Below are 11,040 nucleotides of genomic sequence, written 5' to 3' on the forward strand. Positions count from 1 at the left end.
TCAGAACAAATGCCTGCTTTGTGATGTGTATCCATTCTTTCAGTTTTCTCCCTCTAGAAAATCATGATGAGCATTCTCATTATAATTTCTTATCCATAATGAGTTTGGATATGGTTTCTGTTCAGTTGTAATCTAGTGGGAATCTGGTGACACAGAGGTTCACATTCTGAGCATCACTGTATTTCATTATAGCGAATAAAAGAAAAAAAAATACATCAGAGGTCACACATGGAGTTGAAATGACCTAACAGTAATTAGCATGTACTAATGATATATTTTTATAAGTAATGTTACTAATTTAGCCATTACTCATTTTTTACTCATTTATTTAATAAAAACATGGCCTCCAAATTTTTTAATGTGTTAAGATTGTGTTATACTTCTAGAAAATAGAATGCAGCATATTTTGTTAACATATTGTGCACTAAAAATTTTATACAGAAAGTTTATTACCCTTATTTTTATAATAGTAATAATATTGTACTGTGCATTTACAAGTGTATAAATATTCGTACATTATCTTCTTATAACAATATTTTAAATAATAAGGAAAATTCATCCAAAGACAGATATTATGCCCTTAAAACCTTAAATTGAGAAATATTAGCTTTATATACTTGAGCCAATTCTTTTCTTGGGATAATAAGCACACTATTTTGATGGGTGTGAGATTGTATTTAGGAAATAGAAAAGTGTAGACATTTTAAACCTCATTTAAAAATTTCTAGATCCTATCTGAGCTAGACAAATATTTGCTAATCTAACTCAGCATGCTAATTCTGACATTGCTAATTGGAAAAGCCGTGTGGAGGATCATGTCATCTTTCTACCCCTATTTCTACCTCGTCGTCCTCCTGCAGTTTCAGTTCCACACATGCCAGCTTCAGACAACAGCATTTCTCACTATCATCGACTCCCTCCCAGTAGTTTTTCTTCCTTCTCTGATGGAAAATGAAAATAAGTCATCCTAAACTAGGCTGTTCATCTCCTTTTTAAATTTTAACAGCTGCTAACATACTAATCAACTGTGCATCTCATCTTTGCTTTGTTTTCCTGGATTCCAGCAGAGTACGCCCTTTTCTAATTATTATGCATATGTAAGTATCATTAAAACAACATAACTGGAACTCTGCATTAGATGACAAAATTCCTTATAGAGCTGTTATTATATAGCTTTATTTTTATTGTACATGTATGGGTGTTTTTTCTGACTCAACTAACCCTGACAAAAGAAAAAATTAAAACAAAAAGGTTATTTTATACCAGGTTACAAATAACACACCCAAAGGGTAAATACAGTCTTTGGAACAAGAATGAAAATAACTTCCCTCGATTTTGATGTCCATTAATCAGCTTATTTACAAAGTAATTATAATTTACAGTGGAAAGGTGCTGGATTTATTCTGTGAGTGAGTGCTAATCAAAAACTTGAGTCTGAGAATAAGTTGATTTCTAGTCTCTAAACCTTATATTGACTGAAAAAATTCACTGGTAAAATAGAAACCATCTATAATTTTACATATAGGGAAAACATCTTACTGCAAAGCACTGTTTTTCTTAAATAGTTCTTGTTTTAAATTATCATGTCATAGAACACCATAATATACATGTGAAATGGGAAATTAAAGAATGAATACTTAGGATTTCTCCACGGCCATCCCTACACGGATGGTCAGTTAAGTGGTTCACAAGATTTATCTATCTTCTGACACTTCACAAAAGTACTCAATGTGAGCACTCCCAAAACAAGATGCAGAGTCTACCATGTTGCTGACATGCATTTTCCTACAACATTTCATTCTGTCTCTATAAGATATGGACTCTTATGGATTTGTAAACAAGCACATTGCTTATGTTTAAAGTGAATTATTAGTAGTTGGTTATGTTTGGTGGGAAGATGTGGTGTTCATGTATTGTCTATGCATCCATGCTTGTGAGCACAACTTTGTGTGCAGGTCTGTGTGTGCACAGCATTTTGGATGGAGTCAAAGGGTAAACTCTGGTGTTGGTTTTCAGGACCCTTTTTTCCTTTAATTTGAGATAATGTTTCTAATAGGCTTTTGACTTTACCGTCAAAACCATGGTTCTCAACCTTCCTAGTGCTGTGACCTTTTACTACAGTTCCCCATGTTGTGATCAACTGTAACAATAAAATTATTTCATTCCTACTGTTATGAATTATAATGTAAATATCTGATATGTAACCCCCAGAGGGGTTGCGACTACCAAGTTGAGAACATCTGACCGAGACAAAAATACCCAGTCTGTGAACTTCTTAGGATGTACCTGTCTCTGCCTCCTGAACCATAATGCTGGAATTACCAGTATATATATATATGGAGTTTGGCATGAATTTTAAGGTTCCAAGTGGAGGTCCCCATGCCTGTAAGAATTTATCAGCTGAAACTTTCCCCAGTCCAACTACTGATATCTTAATGTTTGAAAATGCTATACATTTTATTGGAGTTTAATTAGAAAAAACAGTTTAAATTAACAAATGCAAAAATCCTAAACATGTACAAATACTTCATAAAGTGGACAATTTCCAGGTAGTTGTCTTTGGAATTACTGTAGCCAATTCATTTTCAGTATGGGGATGACAATTTCACTCAGCTTATTAATTTACAAATTTAAGAGTTTTCTTTGCTTCATTTTTGTGGATTTATATAAACTTTCTTGTCTATATTTTATTCCTCCTTGTCAGCAATCTACATGTTAAAAGTATACCTGTAGCTATGTCAACACTGGTATGCTATTCATCTGTATCCATCCGTCCTTCCATCCATCTACATATCTACTTTATCGCTCTAATCTCTCTCTCTCTCTATCTCTATCTCTATCATCTATCTGTATATATAGAATATATATTGTATAACACATATATGTAGAATATACAGATGGAAGAGTATATAGAGAAAATATACAGATATCTGTATATATATAGAATATATATTGTATAACATATATGTAGAATATACAGATAGATAGAATGTAGATAGATAGATGGATAGATAGATAGATAGATAGATAGATAGATAGATAGATCCAAACATGTACAAACATCTATTTAATTCCAGACTGCACACACACACATGCTGTCATCATCACTATTATCATCATGGTAACTTCCAGATTATACCGTATTAATATCTTTATAATCCAAAATATAAATGTTCTCCTGTGAACATTTTCTCTTATTCTTAGTCTCTGAGCTATATACAACACATTTCAGGGATGTCTTCATCTAAATGTGTGAAGATAATCTTGCTGAAAACAACCAGCCATGGTCAAGATGAATCCAGTTTCATCCAGAAGCACAGTACTGTAAGATGAACACACTAAGCATACTTGCCTTTGTTTTCCTTTTAATATATTTTAAAAATGAAACTATTAATAGTAAGTTATTAGTAAATAAGTAAATCTTAAGTTTTATGAGTAAGCCTCATAGTTGGATGTAGAAAGAAAAGAAAATGGTCAGGAAAATCATCTGCACTGAGAAAGATCACTTTCTTCAGGGTGAATGTACTGGGCATTGAGAAAGAAATCAATAGCTCCCCGAGGAAACAGCAGAAAATTATCTATAAACATCGGAACAATCAATTAGTGGCTTTTATTGTTTCTTCAAATAGATGACAGTGCTCATGGGATAGCATGAAATAAAGACCCCACATACACAGCACCTGGAAGGTCTGGGCCAGATGGCTCCCAGCACTGAAGAGAAGTGGACACACAAAATTGTTCCTGATTAGGAATCCATCTCTAGCTGACAAATGCTCTTCAATGATAACATTGCTTTTCTAACAGAATCTAGCTGAACATAAGCACCACTCTTACAGCCAGGCACCGTCCTCAATAATAAAGGGTCACAAAACAGACCCAATGGCAATATGAAAGATTTTTTTTTGTCTCATAATGCTTTTACGGGGTTCCTGGACTTGTTTTGTTTATTTGTTTATTGTTTTCTTCTGTCTATCAGATTATTTGAGATTGAATTATGGCTTCCAATTTTGTGTTTTTGTGAAATTTCAGTGTGTGCAAATCTATATGACTATATGTCTATATGACTTATTTTCTTCTTTGCATGTTTTTGTTTGTTATGTCATATTCTAGTTTGTCGGGATTTGTTTTATCATCATCTATCGTTATTATTATTACTGTTATTATTACATTTGTGTTTGCAATCTAGTGAGATAGAGAGTATTTGGGTGCATGAGAAAGAGCAAAGGATCTAGAGGGAGTCGGGGTAGGGAAATTATAATAAGAATATATTGTATGAATAAAGATATGTGAAATTATAAAAATCACAAAATTGGGGAGGTGACACAGTAGGTAAAAGTGCTTGTACAAATTTGTGAGTCTGAATTCAAATTTTCCCAGAAGCCATATAAAATGCCCAATATGCTTGTAACCCCAGAACAGGGGAAAGGGTGTTGGAGAATGATTTCTCAGGCAATTTTTAATTTTTTTATTGAGCTATATATTTTTCTCTACTTTCCTCCCTTCTTCCCCCTTCCCCCTCTACCTGCACCCAGTTTACTCAGGAGGTCTTGTCTTTACTTCCCATGTAAATTAGATCCATATATGTCTCTCTAAGGGTCCTCTTTGTTGTCCACGTTCTCTGTGATTGTGATTTTTATACTTGTTTTTCCTTGATTTATGTTTAAAAGTCACTTATGAGTGAGCACATATGATATTTGTCTTTCTGGGCTGAGTGAGTTTTCTCAGGCTTACTGAAAGACTATCTCAAGAGAACAAGGGAGCGTGTTGAAGTAAAATACTGGATAGCCTTCTCTGGCATGTGCAGATAGGCCTGATCCCAAATTCCCAAATACACATTCCTGGTACCCAGTGTCACAACAGAGGTACTGTCCCTTCTGTTTGTCCTTCAGTGTGCACATTCAGATTGTTCCTAGCCTGGTGGCCTGAGAGTAAAGCTCCCGTTAACAAATGGGACAAATCTTTAGTTTGCCTGGGTAAATCCCTGAGTGAAAAACTGGACTAGAAGACTGATACAGGAGTGTTTGTGATCTTAGGGGCTGGGTGTAGCTCACTGGCAGAGTACAAGACTAGAGTGGATGGGCTCTCATAAATTTTATCCTTAGTAGTGCAAAAAAATTAAGTGTATAGGTTCAACATCACATAAAAAATTGAAAACTGCATGGGTGATTACCTCATTCTAGATTTGCAGGATTAAATTTATGATATTTTGACTTTCTCATGTATTTACATTTCACATTTACATACTTTTAAAAAAAGGTTTGCCCTATGAAAGTTAGGAAATGGAAAGATAATTTGTATTTATTTAGCCAAGGCCAGATTGAAAAGCAGTAGACATAGCCTAGATTTCACAAATGAAATACACTTGAATCTTCTGTTTAAACACTCACGGAACCTGTTCTAAAATACTGTTCCGTTGCGAGTCACACAATCTACAATCCAGCTCTATGGTATTTCAATGTTAATGCAATACATTTTTATCTAATCTTTACAACTGACCCCAAACATTATTTCCCAGAGTAAACACCATGGTATGACTGCATTTTAAATTCCTCCCACTTTTTGTGGTTTGGAGAAATACAATAAAATATTTCCACATACAGGTGAGTTACATTTAGGGTAAATTTGTGGAAGTGAATTTCCGAGCTAAGTGTCTATGTATTGATTATAACTCAGGCAGACCATTGACAAATTCCTTCCTCAAATGTTTCTATTACAATTTTAGCTACCATAATAGAGTTTGCAGCAGGGAAAAGTTACCACTAAAAGCTGAAAAACTAAACATATTTTTCAAAAATCTGTCTAAAGGCATTGCATAGGAATCAAAGAAACTAGAGTTCTGTAATCATTTAGTCCCTCTACAAACACCAGGAGATAGGAAACTTATTGAGGTAATTTTAAGCACTCTATAGCAGTTTCTGTTTCTTGATTCATCTCATTCACATCAGATGCAGTTATCTCATTTATATGTGTATTCTTATTATGGTGATCTGAAAAATATTGGCCATAATTGGCTCATATGTTTGAATACTTAGTCATCAGGGAGTTGGCCTATTTGAGAAAGATATGTGGCCTTGGAGGAAGTATGTCACTAGAAAAATGGCACCAGGCTTCTCCCTCTCTCTTTCTCTCTTTTCCTCTCCCTCTTCCTCTCCCTCTTCCTCTCCCCCCTGCCCCCGCTTGTGCTTGTGGAACAGGAGGTAGGTCTTAGTTACTTCTCCAGAGCCACACTCACTTACCCAATGGCCCCTGCCATGATAACAATAGACTAAGCCTCTTAAGTGATTCCCCACTTAATTTGTTTCTCTTGTAAGAGCTACCTTGGTCATGGTGTCTCTTCACAGCAGTAGAAGAGCAACTGAGTCCCTTTTTCTGTTTAATTATTGTGATTTGGAATATTAAGTAACAATATTCATCCATAGATCATCTGAGAAAAGGATTATGATATAATATCAATATCTTCCATTCATCAGTTCTGGAAGAATTGATTCATTTCTTTTAAATCCTGTACCCATATCTATTTGCTTGTAAAATAAAGGTAATAATACCTAACCCATATAGTTCTTAGGGGAGAATAGAAGACAACAGACCTTTGTAAAGTTTTTCATACTAAAATAGGAAACATTCAGATTACATCTATTTACACACTCAGGATTTTCTTACAGGTTCTTTTAAATGCTTTCAAAATGACTTTAGGTCTGCATTTTCTCTACAAAATAATGAGCCCTACTTACTTAATCATGGTCTATCTTGGGAAGAACTTGTAAATACCATTGAAGCTTCACTGCATTCTCTACAGTAGTTCACTTTCTCATTCCTGTGGGGAGCCAGTTTTGTCGGTCAATGTAGGATTCTTCTCCTATGGATTCTAGTCAGTCATCGCAGGTCTGAGGCAGTCTGTATTTATTGCTAGGGGTAGAAGTCAGTTCTTTCAAACTCTGATTCCACATGCTATTGATTTTCCTGCTGCCTTCTATGTAGCCTGAGGTAGAAGAGTTAGGGAATGAATACGTCTTTGTCCAGGAAGTTTATAAAAACACTCTTCTAATATGTATGACTTGGGGATACATGATGGACGTTTCTCCAGGTTCTGCAACTGTAATAACACTGTGAATCTATGAGGATTCTTGGAAAATAAAAATCCTTCTTACTAATACAGGCAATGAACCACACTATCTGCTTGTCTTGCACATACACAACATGTTTTTCAAACCTATGTAAGGTTGGTAGTTTTTTATGTTAACCCTTGTGGTCTCCCAAGGAATCAGAGACCAAGATAAATATACAGAGGCTAACCTCAGTCACAGTCGTGCGTTTTGATTAAACCCAGAAAGTCATTCACAATGCAATTGTTTGTGACATTTATTTCATTAAAAGTGTTCTGAAGCCTTTGTATCATTTAATATGTTCCCCTGTGATATATTTCCTTACACTTAGTTCCGTAGTAACAACTGAGTTGCTTCTAAACCTCTAAAACACAGATATCTAATCCTAAATTCTTAGGAGAAACAATACAGTCTTTATGACCCAATTTAATATAAATATTCCACTTATGACTGAGCACCTTACACAGTGAATTGTAGGTCTCTGAATTAATCACCATCTACTACAGAAAAATCATTCTCACGTAAGGATTGAGTGAAGCACTAAACTATAGATACAAGTCACTGGGAGTCATTTACTACAAGGCCTGTCCATCAGAGTGATAATTCTAGGTTCGCATTTCATGGCCTAAGACCTGTCTAGTCCCAGACTTTCAGATTCAATACCAGTGTTATGCATTTACTCTTATGATATCCATGTACCCATATGATATCCATGTACCCATATGATATCCACTGTACCCATAGGCACATCATTCTGGGCAAGTTTGAGTCTAGCTTACCAAGCTCAAGCTATGTAATATTGATGATTACTTTTCTCTGCTGGTGGTGTGCATAGCATCATCCAGCACTATGAAAGCTACCAGTTTAGTAACAGCTTGATTTCCCCATGTCCATGACTAAAGGGTGTGTTCTTTTGAGCATCAGGGTCTTATTGTCAAGTCCTGTAAGGTAATCGACAGCATTTCAATAACTTGTGTCTTGGTGAGAGGAGGTTTATGGTACAACACTGACTAACAATTCTAAAAGAGATAACCTATTTCTCATAATTGGCATTAGGAAAATGAGAAACAAATCAGAGAAAGATAGACTAAAATACATGTATTAAATAATTAAATGACAAAATTTCATAATAAAAAGACATTTTTAACTAAAAAGAAACCAAGGTACCATCCATAGAACCACAGAGATTAAGTACAGAGTAAGGGACTGACAATGGCAGATAGAGTTATCTAAAAAAAGGGAAATAGAATAAATAACTATGGGAGGATAGTATTGAAGTGAGTGCATAGAAGTATGAAAAGGAAGGGAATATAAGGATGAGGGAGGAAATATGGGAAGAGAGAGGTAAAATTAAGGGCCACTGAGGGTTTGTATGGAAACCATAATAGAGTAGAAGCTCCCTAAAATATATACATTTATGAAAGCAATCTAGTGAAATAACCAAATAATGGCAAAAAATTATCCCAAAATTGAACACCTCTTGTCACCAAATGAAGTTTTCACTACTAGATATGGATATCGGTTACATCTAACTGAGTTGTTTTCCTATGGGGCCCCATGGTAATCCCCCAAAATCCCAGGCTATATATTCTTCACATGCTAATGAAAATGCCCTATTGCTAAAGACAATAACTACAAAACTCATTAAACCTGAAGAAGTCGAGCTGGTGCCTATAAAGAGCCTTTGCCTGTATGTTCTAACAACTCTGGTATAGGAAGGTACTCTGCAAGCTACCAAAGGGGAAAAAAAAAAGAAAACACTAACTCAGCTACAAGTCTGTCAATCAACAATGGTGTCCTGTCTGAAAGACATGCTAGTGCAATGGTAGCATAAAGCTTGTGGGAGAAACCGACAGATAGCTAGTTTGACTTCAGGCCCACTCCAGAAGATGGAACCCATACCCAACACTGCTTGGATGACTAAGAACCTGAGACTTGATAGCCCAGGGACCAAGGTTAAAACCAAATACTATTGCTCTGCTAAAAGAACATAGCAATAAGACGACTCTTTAATGGCATTCTACTATAGTCATGAATGAGTGCCTTGCTCAGTCATCCTCAAACCAACTTCCCCTTGCAGCGGATGAGAGCAAATACAGAGACCTACTGACAAACAAAATGTAGAGACTGAGAAACCTTGAAAGACTCAGCCCTAGATGGGATGCCTCCCATCAAATCCCTCACCTCGGTGCTCAGGGAAAACTGTGGAAGAGAAGGCAGAAAGGATATAAGAACCAGAGCAGATGGAGGGCAACAAAAAATAAGGCCCTCAAAATCAGTAGGATTGACGTACATGTGAACTCACAGAGTCGGAGGCTACATGCACAGGCCTTGCACAAAATTATACCAGATAGGTGTCTAGAGCTGAAAGAAAAAGTAGACATTTACCCCTGTTCTTAATCCAGAAGCTATCTACAAATAATAACAACTTACAAATAAAAATTTAGTTTTCTCCAAGGGAGTCTCACTGGGGAAACAAACTACTCTTTTGGGTTGGCTGCATTCCCAGAAGTAGATGGCCAACAGAAAACCAACTCAAAGGCATCTTTGGATTCCTTGGAGGTTCCTTGTCTCATAACTTTATGTCTACCCTTTCTCTCTCTCTCTTTCTCTCTTTCCTTCCTCCTTCCCCCTCCCTCCCTCCCTTTCTTCCTCTCTCCCTCCCTTCTTTCTTCCCTCTCTTCCTTCCTTCCATCCTTTTACTTTGCCTCACAGGAGCTAACAGAGACTGAACTGACAGAGAGCCTGCATGGGACTGACCTAGGCCCTCTGGATATATCTTATGTGGAGGCCCAAAAATGTGAGCCTATTTCTACCTTGTCTGTATGTCACAGAGTTTTAGCTTGTTTAAAGGAATTAACAATAAGTGTGACTACAAACCCTGACCTAGGGTGTGGTAACTTGGTCTTTTTGACATTAAGACGGGCTCATACAGATATCACTCCAAACATCTCCTTCTTTTGAATTAGGAGGCTTGGCCTGGGGAGTGGCTGCCTTCAGGATATTTGATATAGGGTAGGTTCACTGCCTAAATAACAGAATGCTTTTCTCATGCATTAATTGATTGATGGCTAAAAGTATTGAAGCAAGTAACTGAGTTGTCCTTTGTGTCATGTTAAAGCAGTCTTTTATCTGCTTTCCCCCTGTTGTATTGGGGTATAAAAATGTATGGAAAATTAAATGCAGGTGGATTTCAGGAATCCCTCCTGGTACTATCCTAAGTTTCTGTTTTATTATTTTCAGCTGAGAACTTGGTTCTCTTTACTATTTTTCTACTTCCCCTGCCCCTACCCTGGAAAACCTATTTTCTCAAAGCTGATCTCGGACAATGTTACTGTTATGTAGCAAGTTCTATAACAATAAACTTTTGTGGACCTCCTAACAGTAGGAGCAGGTTCTGTCTCTGACTCTTTTTCAGGCTTTTGAGACCCTATTCATCATACTGGGTCACCTTGCCCATCCTTAACACATGGGGAGGTGTTTAGTCTTATAGCAACTTGATATGCCATGTTTTGTTGATACTCATGGGAGAGCTGCCCTTTCCTAAATATTAACGGAGAGGGAGTGGTTGTGGATGGTAACAGAGGGTGGGTCAGGGAAGAAACTGGGAGGAAAAGAGGGAAGGGAACTGAAGCTAGGATGTATAATAAATACATAAATAAGTTTATTTTTTAAATCAAAGTATATATGCTGTTAGGCTTAGGATGAATATATCCATGATCCATGATAAAACTTGAAATAAAGCTTCTGTTCTATTATAAAGTGGGCTCTGCACAAAAAGTTGAAATAAGCTTCAGTCAGTCTGGAGAACTGAATTGTTACCAGGAGTGAATAAAGGATTACCAGGTAGAAATGTCACTTCTTTCCTTATCCTTTCTTCTCTACACTGAAGTTGTTTTGCCTTTATATTTTATGCTTTCTACCATAGTGACTACTA

Source organism: Alexandromys fortis, unplaced genomic scaffold (genome assembly GCF_014885135.2).
Source record: "Alexandromys fortis isolate MF-2015 unplaced genomic scaffold, M_Fortis_MF-2015_v1.1 scaffold_30, whole genome shotgun sequence".
Taxonomy (NCBI): Eukaryota; Metazoa; Chordata; class Mammalia; order Rodentia; family Cricetidae; genus Alexandromys; species Alexandromys fortis.